The 14,969-nt window shown below is 36.1% G+C and overlaps 1 protein-coding gene and 1 long non-coding RNA gene across 4 annotated transcripts in view; one reads left to right on the top strand and one right to left on the bottom strand.

Moving 5' to 3' along the window:
* Magi3 (membrane associated guanylate kinase, WW and PDZ domain containing 3) overlaps window positions 1–14,969 on the bottom strand; it is a 264,809-nt gene that overhangs the window by 101,184 nt on the left and 148,656 nt on the right. The gene's annotated exons all lie outside the window — the stretch shown is intronic.
* Window positions 1–14,969, top strand: part of LOC134470734 (uncharacterized) — a 71,625-nt gene that overhangs the window by 3,477 nt on the left and 53,179 nt on the right. Inside the window, exon 2 of the long non-coding RNA XR_010039868.1 lies at window positions 13,673–13,763. This is a non-coding gene — a long non-coding RNA (uncharacterized LOC134470734). The remainder of the gene's footprint in view (window positions 1–13,672; window positions 13,764–14,969) is intronic.

Below are 14,969 nucleotides of genomic sequence, written 5' to 3'. Positions count from 1 at the left end.
CAAAAAAAAAAACAAAAAAAAATTACAGTAAAAGACGCACTACCATTCACTCCCCTCATAATATTCTTCCTCACTTCAAACTCACTCACCCATCATTCTTACCATTTTCTGAAGTAGTGCTAGAAGTCCTCTTCCGCAAGTGTCCTATGAAGCACAGTGGACAATGCTGCCAAGGACTATATAATGGAAAGGCAGTCTTGTAAAAATATTACACTGTGTCCTCATCTACCTTATTCATCAGAACTGGTGCCATGCAACTCCTGGCTTTTTCCTAAAGTCAAAATGCCCATGGGAAGTAAATATTTTGAATAGATTAAGACTTAGCCACACTCAGATCTGGGGTGCCCTCACCGGCCTCTCTGCGTGTCTGGAGGACTCTGGATATCTGCGCCCAGACTGCTGGAGTTCCCTCAGGCTTCCAGGTGCAGTGAAGGAGAGAGGTGGGTTTGAGGCTTCCACATCAGCCTCCCCATTCCGGTTACACTTGGAGAATTGCTGAGCTACCGACGGGTGGGCGGGCCCACATTATCAGCCTAGCCCAGCCTGTTTAGCTGCCGCGCCTGGCCATTGGACTGCAGAGGAGGAGCTGGGCAGATTTGGGGTGCCTGCATCGGCCTCTCCATGTGTCTGGAGGACTGTGGATATCTCTGCAACCAGGGAGGGTCCACAGGTTCCTGAAGCACTGCGGCCTGTGGTGAGTACCCTAACCCGGCTGCGATTGAAGAACTGTGGAGCTTCCAAGGGGCAGGTGGGCGCACAGTGTCCCTGAGGCCCAGCTTGTCTGGAACTGCGGAGTTCTGAGCAGGCAGAGGAGGGCCACTGGTTCTGTAGGCCCAATGGCTTGGGGTAGCGCGGCGCCAGAGTCTCAGTAGCTCCAAACATAGAAGGGGATTTTCAACAGATCCTGAGGAAGCTTTCAAATAACACTTGAAACACAGAAATATAGGAAAATGACAAAACGAAAGACCAAATTACAACCTCAAACCTCCAGCCCATCTCAAGAAACCCTAGGAGCGATGTATATAGAAGAAAGTATATCCCATCCACCTCATATATCGGACACAATAGCCACTGAAATTGACAAGCAACTCCAGGAAGCTTTAAAGAAATTCAAACTCGAAATAATCTCCCAGATAAAAGAAGAAATGATAAAAGAAATGAAAGAGATTCTAAATATATCTAAAGAAAACACAGATAAAAAATTGGAGGAACTAAACAAAAAGATAGAATCCCTAGACGAGCAATATAAGAAACAAACAGAATACATAATGCAGATGCACAGAGATTTACAGGAAATAAAAAACTCCACTGAAAGTTGTAAAAACCGCCTTAATGAAAGTGAAGATAGAATTTCAGACCTTGAAGACAGGATTGCAGCTAGTGAACAGGAAAGGAAAGATCTTTTGAAAATAACAAGGAATCAGGAAACAACAATTCAACAACTGCAAGAAGATGCAAAGAAGAATAACGTAAGAATGATAGGGATTAATGAAAGAGAGGGAGACAACATGAAGGATGTCAGGAGGATATTTAGAGAAGTAATAGCTGAAAATTTCCCAAGCATGAGATCAGAAACTGACATCAGGATCAGTGAAGCATATAGAACTCCAAATAGTCATAACCAAAATAAAACTACACCCAGACATATAATAATCACCATCCCAGAAATCCAACACAAGAATAGATTATTAAAAGCTGTCAGAGAGAAAAGACAGATCACTTATAAAGGAAAACCTATCAGAATCACAGCAGACTTCTCAGCACAAACGATAAAGTCAAGAAGAGCATGGAGTGAAGTATTCCAGATCCTAAAGCAAAATGATTTCCAACCAAGACTGATATATCCTGCAAAACTATCATTCAAAATAGATGGTGCAATACGATACTTCCATGACAAAGAACAGCTGAAGAACTTCATGAACACCAAACCAACCCGGCAAAAAATATTGAAAGACAGTTTAGATACACAAAGGAAAAAAGCACTAAGCAAAGCAAATAATTAAACAGAACAGAAAGATAAAGATGCAACAGCAGAGAGATAACATTCCTACAATTAACCAGCATTTAACAGTAATAACCATTAATGTAAATGGTCTCAATGCACCAATCAAAAGAAACAGACTAGCAGAATGGATCAAGAAACAAAATCCAACCATATGCTGTTTACAGGAAACCCATCTAACCCAGAAAGATACTCACAGACTGAAAGTCAAAGGATGAAAAACAATTCTTCATGCAGCAGGAATCCAAAAAAAGGCAGGAGTAGCCATTCTGTTTGCAGACAACGTGAACTTTAAACCAACAATGACCATAAGACAAAGAAGGTCACTACATACTCGTAAGGGGAAAACTCCAAGAGGAAGAGATAACTATCTTAAATATATACGCACCAAACTCCAGAGCACCCAGTTATATAAAACAATTATTAACAGAAATGAAAACTCAAATTATCAGTAACACAATTGTAACAGGAGACCTTAATACACCACTGACACCAAGGGACAGATCAACCAGACAGAAAATGAGCAAAGAAATAACAGAACTGAATCACACCTGTGAACAAATGGGTTTGATAGACATATACAGAATGTTCCACCCAACAACATCAGAATACACATTCTTCTCAGCAGTACATGGATCATTTTCTAAAATAGACCATATATTAGCTCACAGAACATATTTAAGCAAATGCAAAAGAGTTGAAATCATCCCTTGCATATTATCGGATCATAGCGCTCTGAAATTAGAAATTAATGACAAAGGATACTGCAAAAATTCCGCAAACACATGGAAACTAAATAACACACTCTTGAGTAATCAGTGGGTCACAGAAGAAATTAAAGAAGAAATTAAACAATACCTAAAAGAAAATGAAAATGCAGATACAACTTACCGGAATCTGTGGGATGCAATGAAAGCCGTTCTGAGAGGAAAATTTATTGCACTGAGTTCCCACATCAGGAAAACAGAACGAATACAAATAAATAACTTGATGCTACACCTCAAACAGCTAGAAAAAGAAGAGCAAGTCAAGCCCAAAGCCAAAAGAAGAGAGGAAATTATAAAAATCAGAGCAGAAATCAATGCAATAGAGACTAAGAAAACAATCCAAAGAATCAACGAAGCAAAGAGTTGGTTCTTTGAAAGAATAAATAAAATCGATAAGCCCCTAGCCAACCTTATTAAAAAAAGGAAAGAAAAAGCTCAAATTCATGCAATAAGAAATGAAAAAGGAGAAATCACTACAGACCCAATAGAAATACAGAAGATCATCAACACCTATTTCGAAAACCTCTACTCTCAAAAGTTTGATAACACAGAAGAAATAGACAGATTCTTAGAAGCATATGAAGTACCAAAGCTAGATCAAGAGGATATAAAACTGTTGAATAACCCAATCTCTGCTAATGAAATTGAAAATGTAATTGGGTCCTTGCCCACCAAGAAGAGCCCAGGCCCAGATGGATTCACTGCAGAATTCTACAAGAAATATAAAGAAGACCTAATGCCGACACTCCTCAAACTATTCAATGAAATTGAAAGGGAAGCAATCCTTCCTAAGTCATTCCTGGAAGCAAATATTACTCTAGTACCAAAACCTGAGAAAGACCCAACTATAAAAGAGAACTATAGACCGATCTCCCTAATGAACACAGATGCAAAAATCCTCAATAAAATATTGGCAAATAGGATCCAGCAAATCATCAAGAAGATTATACACCATGACCAAGTGGGATTCATCCCAGGAATGCAAGGATGGCTCAACATACGCAAATCAATAAATGTAATCCACCATATCAATAAAGCCAAAAATAAGAATCACATGATCATTTCTATAGATGCAGAAAAAGCCTTTGATAAGGTCCAACACTTATTCATGATAAGAACTTTACAGAAAATTGGAATAAATGGTCTTTACCTCAATATAATAAAGGCCATTTATGACAAACCAACAGCCAGCATCATACTAAATGGCCAAAAATTGAAAGCCTTTACTTTAAAATCGGGTACAAGACAAGGATGTCCTTTATCACCACTACTATTTAATATAGTACTGGAAGTACTAGCCAGAGCAATTAGGCAAGAAAGAGAAATAAAAGGGGTAAAGATAGGAAAAGAAGAAGTTAAATTATCATTGTTTGCAGATGACATGATACTCTACATAGAAGACCCCCTAAACTCCATTGAAATACTCTTAGATACAATAAATAAATTCAGTAATGTGGCTGGATACAAAATCAATACTCAGAAATCAATAGCATTCCTATACACGAACAACAAAATTACAGAGAGGGAAATAAGAGAAACTGGACTATTCACATTAGCAAGCAAAAAAATGAAATATTTAGGAATTACTCTTACGAAAGAAGTGAAAGACTTATACAGTGAAAATTATAATACACTGAAAAAGGAAATTGAAGATGATCTCAGAAAATGGAAAGACATCCCTTGCTCATGGATAGGAAGAACAAACATTGTGAAAATGGCCATTCTCCCAAAACTGTTATACAGATTCAATGCAATCCCAATAGAAATACCATCAACATACCTTATAGATCTAGAGAAATCACTCCTAAATTTCATCTGGAACCAGAAGAGACCTAGAATCGCAAAGGCAATTCTAAGCAGCAAAGACAAAGCAGGAGGCATCACAATCCCTGACTTGAAGTTATACTACAAAGCAACAGTAGTAAAATCAACATGGTATTGGAATCAAAACAGAGCCGAAGATCAGTGGAATAGATTAGAAGATACAACCACAACTACGAACACACTCAACCACCTTATTTTTGATAAAGGAGCCAAGCAGGTTCACTGGAAGAACGACAGTCTCTTTAATAAATGGTGCTGGAAAAACTGGCTCTCCATTTGCCGAAAACTAAAGCTAGACCCATGTCTATCACCATGTACTAAATTAAAATCTAAATGGGTCAAAGATCTGAATATTAAAACAGAAACACTAAATCTATTGGAAGACAAATTAGGTAGAAACCTTGGAGACATAGGAGTAGGTAAAGAATTCATGAACAGGATTCAAACCGCACGGGAAATACTTCCCAGAGTCAATAACTGGGACCACTTCTTATTAAAAAGTTTCTGCATGTCAAAAGAAATCTCCAGCATAGTGAAAAGAAAACCCACAAACTGGGAAAAGATTTTAGTGAACTCTCTCTCAGACAAGGGCCTCTTGTCTAAAACATATAAAGAATTAAAGAAACTCAGACCTCCGAAATTCAAAGATCCAATCCAAAAATGGGCATCTGAGATGAATACGCAATTCTCAGATGAAGAAATGCAAATGGCAAATAAATACGTGAAAAAATGCTCATCATCATTGGTCATTAGAGAAATGCAAATTAAAACCACACTGAGATACCATCTCACTCCTGAAAGAATGGCCAGGATCAAGAAAACCGACAACAAATGCTGGAGAGGCTGTGGGGAAAAAGGAACTCTCCTGCACTGCTGGTGGGAGTGTAGACTGGTACAGCCTTTGTGGAGATCTGTCTGGAGATTTCTCAAAAAGTTGGGACTGGAAATCCCATTTATTCCAGCTATTCCACTTCTAGGCATATTCCCAGAAGAACTGAAAGCATCATACCACAGTGATATATGTGCACCTATGTTTATAGCAGCACAATTTGTAATCGCCAGATCTTGGAAACAACCCAAGTGTCCATCAACTGAGGAATGGATAAAAAAGTTGTGGTATTTCTATACAATGGAGTATTATTCAGCTATAAAGAAGGATCACATTGAGATATTTATCAATAAATGGGTGCAGCTTGAGACCATACTTATTAGTGAAATAAATCAATCTCGCATGTGTGAATACCGAATAGTTTCCCTAATGTAAATAATGATTCAAATATATAAAAATATTTGGTAATCATGATTCCCCATTAGGTGGCCTTGAAGCCTTATAAAGTTTTCACTCATTAATTAGAAAGGCTTTATTTTGGGCTTCTTGATATGAAAATATTTGAAGCTAGAGTATATGAAGTTTTATCCAAATATTTCAAGGAAAAAGACACTTTGGTAACTACTATTAAGTCAGGTTATAAGGTGATGAAGTACTAGGTTGTTGAAACAGTCATGCTGTGACCTCTATTGTTATATTGTTATGTCCTGTTTTATCTCAATCTCCCCCTTATTGTTTCAAAAAAAATTTAGTCATTTCTTATGTTTGTCTTAATTAAAGAAAAAATTCAAAAAAATTAGGATATATAAATAGTAACTCTTTTTGATTTCCTATTAACTTGTTTTGAAGTCCTGTAATACTCCCACGATCTTGTTTTGACTGATTAGACTCTGTTCCATTCTATATGATAGTATCAAGTTTGAAGACATAGGCAACTACTTTGAAGACAATAAGATTCACTAAGATACCCATTCTGGTTTGACTATTGTCTTCTTTGGAAGTCCTGTAATGTTTACAATGCCTAAGTTGTATTGGTCTTGTTCTCTACTGTTTTGTCCAACTTTATGATATCTGGTGAGATAGACAATTCTTTTTAAGGAAACAGGGGACAACGTTGATAACCATTGTTGATAAACTTGTACTCTGTTCTGCACCATGTGCTATGTCTATCCTTGGTATTGACTGACAGCTTTGTTTTGCCATATTTGACTGTATTCTTCCCCCCCCCCAAAGAAAGTAATGAGCACTAAGGAGTAGTAAAATCCAGGATGTGTGGGTTTTGTTGTAAAAAAGAGAGGGAAAAAAAAAAAGAAAAAAGAGCTCTAACGGATATAACAGCAAGTGTGTTTGGGGGTGTTAAATAGCTGACTATATCAATGTTTTTGGAACATTGAACACAGCTGTTTGCGGACTCCCTGTTTGAATGTCCACCTTGTGTTCTTTGATACTGTGATTTGAGGAACTATATTCAAGAAGATAGTGTGTAATCTACTAGCAGGTGATTTCTTACTGTTATGTTTTTTTGTTTTGTTTTGTTTTTTTTGTAGTTCTGTATTGCATGTACCCTTACGCCGCTTTGGTTTGTTTTGTGTTTTTCTCTTTTTCCTCTTAAATAAAAAAAAAAAAGACTTAGCCACACTAAAACAACTAAAAATATTTTTTTAAAAAGGAGGAAGGTTAATGGCAATGTGTCTTTTAAATATCTGCCATGTATTTCAATCTCACCTTGCATATGCCTTAGGAGATTAAACATTTTTTTTCCATATATTTACAGCTGCTATAGTTTGAATATGATTTGTTCTTGCTTCGTACAGAGTTTTGGTCTAGAATGTAACAGTACTGAGAGATGTTGGGATCTACATGAAGTGACCAAGTCACAGGGTCCTCAGCTAGGGTCTGCAGGAAGTGGGTAACACAGTGCCTGTAACAGTGGGTCAAGTGTTATGAGTGGACTGTGAGAAAATGAGCCTGACACTTCTCACTTTTCGGTACATGAGTATCTTCTGTGCACATGCCCACTAGCCTTTGTGCCATGAGCCTTGTTCAGAAGTCAAATAGATGCTGGCTCTATGTTCTTGTACTTCCAGATCTATAGACCAAAATAAATCTCTTAACACAAAATTACCCAGTCATGGGTGTCCTTTTACAGCAATGGAAAACAGACTGAAAGCTAGCCATATAAATTTCCTCTGCTGTGAAATGGCTGTTAAAACTTCTCTTTACTTCTTTACTGAGGCGTGTGTTTGTGTGTTAGTAGGGTTTGAGCCTTCTCACTGAGCAACATGTCTAGTACCTAGAGACCCCACCCACCCACCTTTTATTTTCAGAGTCTTGCTAGGTTTTCTGGGCTGGGATCAAACTTGAGATCCTCCTGCTTCAGACTCCCACAATACTGATGTTACAGGCATGCACCATTATGCTTGGTTGTGTCTTTGAACTGATTTGTAGTTTTTCATGTTTTAGATACTGTAATATATCATCAAATAGAAGTATCCCACAGCTTAATTACAATGAAATGCACAATTATTTTATGCCTAACAAAGAAAAAAATTGGTAATTACGAGTGAAAGATTCCACATAAATGTGTCTCATTTGTACAGATGTAAAATGTGAAATAACTGTTTTGGTATTAATGAAGTATTGTAGTCCTTTGTAGATATATATGTTGCATATTCTATAACTCACCAAAACCAATACAGATTTCAAAGAAAATGAAGTCAGGCCTGACCTTTCAAAACTTACTGCAACAAACCCTAACCCTAACCCTAACAAAATAAAAAATTCTAAATAAAAATATTAATAGTTTAAAATGTGTTAAATTCCTAATAAAATATTTTGTAGATAAAATACTTTATCATTTTCATAGAAAGGGTTTAAAAGAAAGGCTGAGGCTACTGACAAGGCAAACTGTGCAATACACAATTTTAACACAAAGCACATGGTCAAACTAAGAAAGAGGCCACAATAAAATGAGTACTAGTATATTCTTCCTCAGTTGCAACATTCAGCTTTGTTCATTTACTTTGTTTGCTGGCTTCTACTGAATGATACAAAATGTTAGCTTGCTGAGGAAGGTGCTGAAAACTAGCTCAGTTCAGTGGACACTATTTGCCAACCTGTTTATCAAACAGGAATTATGTGCATTAGAAAAACAAGTGACAGGGCAGAACACATGTTACCTTCTGTTCTGAATTTTCCCTTTTTAAGTAAAAAAATCATCTTTTGATAACAGAAGTTCTAATATTAATGTAGTCAATTTGGTTAATCCTTTTCTTTATAGCCAGTAGTTTTTTGTGTCTAGTTAAGAAATCCTTCCCATGGAGATATTCTATACTCTTTCTAAAAAATACTACATCTTTGCCCTTCACATCTAAAACTTTAATAAGTAAACTAAAATAGATTTGGAGGGGAGAAACTGATGAGAGATAGCAGCCCCCTCCCTTTTTTTTTTTCCTAACTGACAACTCAACTGGACTTTAAGTCAGTCACTATCTGTCCGGTCAATCACACCATTTCTGTTACAGAAACATCTATAAAAGAGAAGGTATCTGTTATAGGGCTATTACATTCATTCCATTGCTGTAGTGTTTTAATTATTCTATTTTCATAATTGGTATTTTCACTATACTGAATCTTTAGAGTTTCATTTTCTAAGTGGTAATGTTATGAAATAATTATGGAGATTTAGTCAGTGTATTGAGATATTACTTAATTACAATGAAATACAATAAGTCTAATAGTACAATTGATAAATTTTGGAAACTAACACACCACCCCAACTTTACTTAGGCCCCTCTGTAGTCTCATTTTTCATGAAAACTACTGATCTACTGTCATTATAGTTTTGCCTTTAATAGAATCTCATGTAAATGAAGTAATATAAAAATGATTCTAGTAATTGTGTCTGGTATCTTTAACTTAGCACGGTGCTTATAAGATTTACCTATGTTGATCCAAATTTCTTTACATATGAGATTATATCATCTGTGAAAGGAAATTATTTTAATTCTTCTTTTCCAAGTTGGTTGACTTCTATTTCTTTTTGTCTGATTACTTTGGCTAGAATTTTCAGCAATGTGTTGAATAACAGTGGTGAACTTGCCTTGTGGCCCCATGTTAAAGGAAAAGTTTTCAGTTTTCCCAATGGAGTATGTTAAGTGTGTGTGTGTGTGCACACGTGCACACCCATGTGTGCGCACTTTTTTTTAAGTATTTTTGAAATCACTTTGCAGCTCAGACTTGTTTTGAACTTGCAATGGTCCTCCTGCCTCAGCCGCCCAGTAGTTTTTATATGTTGAGGCAATTTCTCTCTGTTACATTTGTTGAGCTTTGTTTTTTATCATGTAAGGATATTAAATTTTATCAAATGCTTTTCTCTATCAATTGCAATGTTGATATATACACTGATTGATTAATATATGGTGAACTACCCTTGTATTAAATCCATAAATCCACCTGGTCATGATGTATGATCTTTTTCGTTTGTTTTTTTCTTTTTTTTTTTATCGGCTCCAGGGATCGAACTCATGACCGCCTGCTTACAAGGCAGGTACTTATGCCGCTGAGCTAAATCCCCAGCCCCATGATGAATGGTCTTTTTAATGCGCTACTGAATCAGTTCTGCTAGTATTTGGCTTAAGACTTTTTGGGTCAACATTCATCAGGGATATTGGTTTATGATCTTCTTGCCTTGTGCTTCATTTTATTTTCAGGGTAATGAATTTGAATGAGTCTGAAAGTTTCCCTTTCTCTCCTGTTCTTTGAAACAGTTTGAGGATTGTTATTAACTAGTGTTAAATGCTGGGGCTTGGAGGAATACTCCAGTGAAGCCACTAGGTATTAGACTTTTGCTAAAAGGGCTCTTATTCCTTTCGAGGCAGTCTTGCTCTGTAATTCAGGCTGGGCTTGCACGCACCGTGGTGTCCAGGCTGGCCTCAAACTCAAGGCGATCCTCCAGATTCAGCCTCCTAAGTGTTGGGACCACAGGTGTGCGCAACCTTGCCTCACTCTGTTAGTAAGACTTAGCCTACTGCTTCTACTACCCCAGTAGTTACAGGTCTGTTCGGATTTTTCATGGTTCAGTCTCGGGAGATTTGTTTATAGAAATTTATTTCTTTTAGGTAATTTAATTTGTTAGTGACTAACTGTTCTGTCACATCTGTAAAGTTTCCTTTCTCACTTGTAATTTTAGACATTTGAGTTTTCTTTGTTCTTATTGTCAATTTTGTTGATCTTTTAAAAAAACCCACTTCTGCTTTTTGTTAATTTTTCTATTGTTTTTGTGATAGTTAATGTATCTCTGTGTTTGTCTTATTCTTTCCTTCTGCTCACTTAGGGTTTAAGCTTATTCTTTTTCTAAGTCCTTGAGATGTAAGGTTAGACTGTAGATTTCAGGATTTTTTTTTAATGTGTAAGTTTTCTGCTGTGAACTTCCCTTTTAGTACTATATACTTTGCATTCTACATGATTGGGTATGTTGCATGTTCCTTTTCATTTGTCTCAAGATGTTTTCTAAATTCCCTTGTAAATTCTCCTTTGATGCACTGGTATTTAAGAATATTTTGTTTAATTTATACATATTTGAAATTCTTCCTGTTTTCTTTCAATTAATAATTTTAGTTTCAGGCCTGGAGGTTTACCTCAGTGGCGCAAGTGCCTGCCTGGCAAGCATGAGATTGTGAGTTCAATCCCTGGTACAAAACAAACAAACAAACAAACCCAAATAATTTTAGTTTCATTCCTTTGGTTAAAGAAGATATTGTGTATAATTTAAATCTTAAACTTTTTAAAACCTCTTTATGGCCAACATGTGCCCTATTTTTTTATTTCTATGGTTACTATAAATAAAGCTTCTATGAGCATCTTAAGTCATTGGGTAGATACATAAATTTATGTTGACTTAATGCCTACAAGTGAAAACTGGTGGATCTTATGGGAGGTATACATTTAATTTTATGGGAAAATGTCAAATTATTTTCCAAAGCATTTGTACCATTTTGCATTCCCACCAGCAATGTATAAGTGCTGCACTTGGTTTATGTAAGTTTCCATGTAGAAATTCCCTTCTGGAGTTTCCTAAGGAAAACTTACTTTTTCTAAATCCTAAGAAAAATCAATTAGTAGAAAAAAGTGAGTCAAAAAAATTACTGTATAGTTCTCATGTGAGAATTAAATTTTAGCAATTTAACATATTGTTGTTACTGGTTTAAAAGAATTGACAAATGTCAACTGGAAGCAAGAGCAGGCAACACTGAACAGTAGCACCAACAGTTAAGGCTGACATCTCCAGGAACTAGGACAGAAGCTTATAGGAGAGCAGTACTCACAATATACTCTGTTAGTTTTATTAACAGTTGTTGCCATGTTTTAAGTGTGAGTGCATGCCCCTATTGGTTAATGTTGGGTCTTTCTTATAAAAATGACATTACTAAGATTGTATGCATTTTATACTTTATATAAATCTTATGAGCAGTGCTTCAAGAAATAACAGGTTTTGGAGGTCAAGTAAGTCCTTAAATTGGCAGTTTTCAACACATGATTATGTAATGTAGAGTTCTGAATACTATCCAATAATATTCTCTGGCATTTCTCAGTTCAAGTATTTGCTATAGGCCTCAGTCTTTACAAATACTTTAACAGAAAAAATGCAAAGAGAAGAAAATGTAGAACGCTAGAAATGAAATCAAAACTGATCTAAAATTTGAAGTAAAAGTAATATAGATTTCAAGGCAAACCAAAATTTAAACAAAGTATCCAAAATATTTTTATCCTTAAGAAAACTATATCATTCAATCTACATCCTAACGTCCAATATGAAGATGCTTTCAGATATACTCATAACCACTTACAAATGTCAATGAAAAAATGAAAGCAACTTTTTCTACATCTGGAATATTGATCACCAAACAAAAGTAAATATGATCAGATGTTGCAATTGACACTTCTTGTGCTTTAAAATTTCATTTTTGGAAAGAAAATTCAAATGCTAAACATTAAGGTTTTATTTTATCAGATTTCTGCATTAGATAATTTCAAAACGTTATTAAAATCTTGTTATGGGAAAAGTATATGCATTGATTCCCCCTACCCACATTGATAACTGTGAAACTGGGGCTGGGGATTTAGCTCAGCGGCATAAGCACCTGCCTTGCAAGCAGGCGGTCGTGAGTTCGATCCCCGGTACCGATAGAAAAGAAAACTGTGAAACTAAGGGGGATGGCTGAAAAAAGGGAAGTGCAAGGGGTAAAAATGATCAAAGTGTTATATGCACATATGAATTTGCCAAAATGAAGCCTATTGATCTACATAATTAATTTAAAAAGAGGGGGAAAAGTCTTAGTAGTCCACAATACTAGTAAACCACTTGATTTAATTTTGCTCTTTTCCTTTGTGAGATGACCCACCTTGTATCGCACATATGAAACCCACACTATTATCCTAAAAGCCAAGTGTAGCAGCCATCTGGGATCTCAGGAACTCGGTTTGTTTGGCAATTCTTCAGTTGAGCACAGGTGATATCATGAGTAAACTGGGAATGCTATGGCTTGCCATGAATTACAAACATCCTATTTCTCATTGAAAGGAACTCAGCACTAGGCTCAAGGCAAAAACACAACCAAAACCAGCCTCAAAATCCCTTTTAGATGATCCACCCTCATGTGATCACTATCGTTACCAAGTTTGTGTCAGTCAGGACATAAATAGGAGGAGGAAATTAGAGGTAATTCAAACACGGAATGTTTAAAGAATTATTAACTATAGGGAATGTTTAAAGAATTACTAATTAACTGCAAATACAAGAACTCTAAAAGTCAGAATAAAAAAGAACTTTAAAGAATACTATGTTAGCTTTGAGGGAGAATAACAAAGTGGTGAACAAACTTGGAAGGGAGGTACCCTATCAAAGTCTGGGACTCGGATTTTATCAAGGAAGGTATGCTTATGGTCCACTGGCTGATAAAGAATCTTGCTGAGTTGCCTGTTAGTGGGTCAAGGTTGGCAGCCTGGGAACTAACTGGATGGAAAACAATGGAATCCGCCAGCAAGTTGCCCGTGGTGGTGGAAGTAATGGTCAGTTTATGACTGTTTTGAATTTGATAGAAAACCAGTTGTCTGACTTGCCAGAAACCCTATGCAAAGTTGTTTGCAGGGACTGTTGCTAAAATTTAGGAAGTTAGCAGGAAAAACTCATGACGACACTGACATTAATGTTGCAAGGATGGCTGCTGAGAAGCTGTCTGTCTCCTACAGGTGTGCCACCAAACTCACCACTGGGAAGCTAAATGCTAAGGAAGTGCTGAAATTTGGGTATCTTTTCACAAGGCAGGAACGAAAAGAAAAGGTATGCGCCAACCAGCACAAGCCTCTTCTTTCTCCAATGTCCTTCTTGCGCCCTCTACTGACAAAGGATAACACTGTACTGGTGGGCAAGAGAGGAATGTTCCAGGAGCACAAGCAACCAAAAAAATAGATTTGAAGCCAGGGACCCAAGAGCAATAAATGGCAGGCTAGCTTTCTGACAGATTCTATCATAAATGGAAAAAGTGGAAGTTAAATTTTGTTATGGCTTTTTATCTACTGAGAGATTCCATGTTTTTTTTTTTCTCTAGTCTGCTACAATATTAATTTTCAAATGGCATACCAACCTTGCACTTATGGGGCAAATTCCACTTGCTCATAATGTATTATTCTTTTATATACTACTATGTATTGACTTGCCAAAATATTTCTAAGCATTTTTGGTCTATGTTCATGGAGTTTGTGGTTCAATATTATTCTTTTTTTTTTTTTAAATCTTTTTCCTTTTTATTGGTACCAGGGATCGAACTCACAACTGCCTGCTTGCAAGGCAGGTGCTTATGCTGCTGAGCTAAATTCCCAGCCCCTCAATATTATTCTTTTGATGTTTCTGAATGAATTGATAAGCAATCTCTCCTCTATATTTTAGAAGAGTTTTTTTAGAATTGGTATTATTTCTTTATGAAGTGTTCAAAACAGTTTTCATGAGAAAGTTGCAAACTATAAATTCAACTTCTTTAACATGTCATTTATTTCTTCTTGAGTGAGCACTGGTAGTATTTTGTCTTACAAGAAATTTGATTCATTGAAAAATGGATACACCTTAAGGCCATAAGGTTAATCAGACATGCAAGCTTAAATATTACAAATTTCTCTTACATGAGAAACCTAAAATATAAATAAAATGCAAAATAAAGGGTAATAGGATTTTTCCTATTATGGAGATATCTTTCCCAAATGGGAGGGGGATCAAAGAGTTGTGGGACAAAGAGGAAAAAAGAAATTGAATGTATTATGTATATGTACCAACTCCACACAGGAACATAAACATTATGTACTGCAAACATGTCAGTAAAACAAATTGTTCATTTAATGTAAGTTGCTAAGTTTGTTGGTATAAAACTGTTCAGAATATTCCTTACTTTCCACTTAATATCTGCAGGATTTTTGGTGAAGCTATCTCTCTCATTATTGGTATTATTAATTTTTATTCTCTTTTTTAAAAAAAATTCTGAGTTTAAGAAGAAAG

Source organism: Cavia porcellus, unplaced genomic scaffold, assembly GCF_034190915.1.
Source record: "Cavia porcellus strain 051 isolate PalLab524CR breed Dunkin Hartley unplaced genomic scaffold, mCavPor4.1 scaffold_1, whole genome shotgun sequence".
Classification (NCBI taxonomy): domain Eukaryota; kingdom Metazoa; phylum Chordata; class Mammalia; order Rodentia; family Caviidae; genus Cavia; species Cavia porcellus.
Note: the sequence above shows the minus strand (reverse complement) of the source record. Positions and strands in the feature narration are given on the sequence as shown.